The following is a 2,787-nucleotide window of genomic DNA, read 5'->3' as shown; positions in this document are numbered from 1 at the left end:
AGGGAACTCTCAAATTTCCTCCTGAAGAGAATCTTGGCTCTGCCTGCAGGGACTCCCTTGATGCACTTTGGAGGGGATGTGGGTTGGCCTTCTCTTCAGAAACACATTGACTTCTTCTTTCTTTCTTTCTTTCTTTCTTTTTCTTTCTTTCTCTCTCTTTCTTTTTTCTTTTCTTTCCATGTGTGAGGCAAAGATTTATTTCTTCATTTCTTGCATTTGAAGTACTCTTCGATGACATCCTTGGCCTGAGACTCCTTCCATATTCCTTAACTACTGCACAACTGCAACCAACCACTTTACAGCGTTTGCCCTCTCTGTCAGTTGTACAGGGGCCTTCCCATTCCCCTAGTTTCTTGTTGTCATCACCCTTGATTAGGTTGATTTGGTGTTCAGCACAATGGACCTTCACCAACTTGACATACATAGGCTTATCACAGTTGGATGCAAGCACACAAAGGTGGGCTTGGCACTTGTCTAAGGCTTTGGAAGCTTCGCGAATTCCACATGCTAGGCCATTGTGGATGAGGGCAGTCTTCAGCACTTCTTGTAAAGCACTATTAACGTCCATTACACCTCCAGCAGCAATGCCTTCCTTGGCCATGATGGTGGGTTACAGGTGAAGCCCAATCTCAAGCCTCCACCTCCACACATCTTGGCGGCAGCAGGGAAAGAGAGGAATGTTCTTTCTGGTGCATGAGTTTTCATAAGAGGATCTATTTCAAGCCACAGCTCAGTTTGTTATTAAGGTATATGGCTCGTCTCTTAATTGGCAATGGAAAGTTCCAGCATTCCAAGTAGAATCTCAACCTCAGAGCCACACTATACTTTTCAAAAGCTTGGCTAAGAGAAATGCTACTCGTGGATAAGTACCTGCAGAGTACATGCTGTATTCAATCCTCTGGACAAATATTCTTAAATCTATTACCAATTTAGCCAGAGCCGTGAACCTGTGAGCTTGACTGCTTCCCACTGACTCCTTGAAGAATGACTTTTAATGCTTTGTGCTTTGGTTGAGGGACATGATACACATTATTCAAAGCATGGTTTTGAACACTGATCCCTATCTGTTGCAGGGATATTGTTGAGGATATGGCTTCTCTATGAAGCCTCTCTATGAATGCCTAGAGGAGAATATGCTCTTTGGTCCTCAATATCTGGAATAGTTGTGCTTTTTCTTAGCAACCTGCAAATATTCTGGATCTCATAATGTGTCATATATCCCTCTCCCCGTCAGCAGCTAGGATCTTAGAGCCAAACCAGTGAACAACCATGAGCCCACACAAAGAGGACTAATCACAGTTGGTGAGGTGGAATCAGAGCCTGGGGTATAGGCAAGATGCCGTAGTGGCTCAATCTGCCATGGGCAGATCCAGATGTTGAGTGTCAGGGAACCCCCTCCCTAGGGGAGGGTTGGCGATGAACATGGATCCTCCAAACCACCCTAATGCAGGTGCCGGTAGGCCATCACTGCCCCTGAGGGTTAGAGTTGGGTTTAGGGTTAGGTACATTAGGGTGATGACATGGCACACCTGCTCCTATACCTACACCCTTCTCTCCAGTTCTCTATCCTTTACTAACACACATGGATGGCATTGTTGGGAGCAGCAGGAACTGCATGTGAGTCAAATGCCATGTGCTTTCCATTGTTTCAGCCATCACAGTCCCCAGGAGTAGGTACATTCACACCCCAAAGTTCACTTCTATTATGTGAGCCAGGGAAGCAGTATACTAGACATTAGCAGTGTGGGCTCTGGAATCGGGGGCCAGTTTCTAATCCTGTCTCCACCTCTCACTAACTGAGAGGCCTTGGTTGAGACATTTAGTCTCTTTATCTATAAAACAGGAACAAAGCACTGCTTATAAACACTGCTGTGACAAGAAACACGTTACATAACCACTGTGAACCATTTAGAACAGAGCTTAACCCAGCAATAAATGCTACAAAGAAATATATTGTGGTGGTGAAGACTTTGGTTTTTGGAATTGGATACACCTGGGTTCAAATTCCAGCTCTTCCAGGGTCAACTGTGAAAACTTGGGCAAGTTTCCAACTTCATTAATCTTCACCTTTTCCAACTGCAAAATGGGGCAAATAGTGCATACAAAACTCATAGCCCACTGCTTGAGATGAAGTGTGTGCTCCATAAGTGATAGCTTTAGCCACTTGTTATTTTACTGCTATACCAGAGAGAATGCAGCTCAAGCTAAACAGGCAAGAGGGAACATCTAAGGCGATTCTGCAGAGCTGCCGACCCTATGCGGCAACTGACCTCCATCTCCAACACATGGTAGTAATAGCTACTTAGATGGATTGTGTTCTATGTGCTAGGCAATGAGCTGAGAGTTTTTATATTTTTGTTTTACCTGGGACTAGGTATGGTGGATCTCAATATTTTGGGGGCCACAAGTACTGTATCAGCCTGGTTCCAATCAAGAGATAGAAACCACAAGTGATTTATGCAATGGAAGTTTAATATAAAGAGTTATTCAGCTATGATAAAAGAGCAACTGTATGATGTAAAGAGAACCTTATAGGGCTACTCTCCCTACAGGTGGAGAAGAGTACCCAAGTAGGACAATCTTGGAACGGGGCCCCCCTCCCCAAGCTGGAGATCAGACATTGTTGGAGAAGGTATCATTGCAGCCCCCTACATGGCAGAGAGATTCGCTGGGTTGCATGGTCTAGAGCTGGTTGCAATTATTGGACAAGCAGGAAACAAACCTTCACAGCCCATGCAAGCCACACTGCTGGGTTACTGCTGCGTCGAGTGTATGAGCATGCAGAAT

General features: G+C 44.9%; 1 pseudogene; it reads right to left on the bottom strand.

Annotated features, from left to right (window-relative positions):
- Window positions 1-203: 203 nt before the first annotated feature.
- Window positions 204-601, bottom strand: LOC129006076 (small ribosomal subunit protein eS12-like; annotated as a pseudogene).
- Window positions 602-2,787: the final 2,186 nt, after the last annotated feature.

The sequence above is a fragment of the Pongo pygmaeus genome, chromosome 8, assembly GCF_028885625.2.
Source record: "Pongo pygmaeus isolate AG05252 chromosome 8, NHGRI_mPonPyg2-v2.0_pri, whole genome shotgun sequence".
In the NCBI taxonomy this organism is placed as follows: Eukaryota; Metazoa; Chordata; class Mammalia; order Primates; family Hominidae; genus Pongo; species Pongo pygmaeus.
The sequence above is the reverse complement of the archived record's forward strand: the minus strand, read 5'-3'. Positions and strand labels throughout refer to the sequence as shown.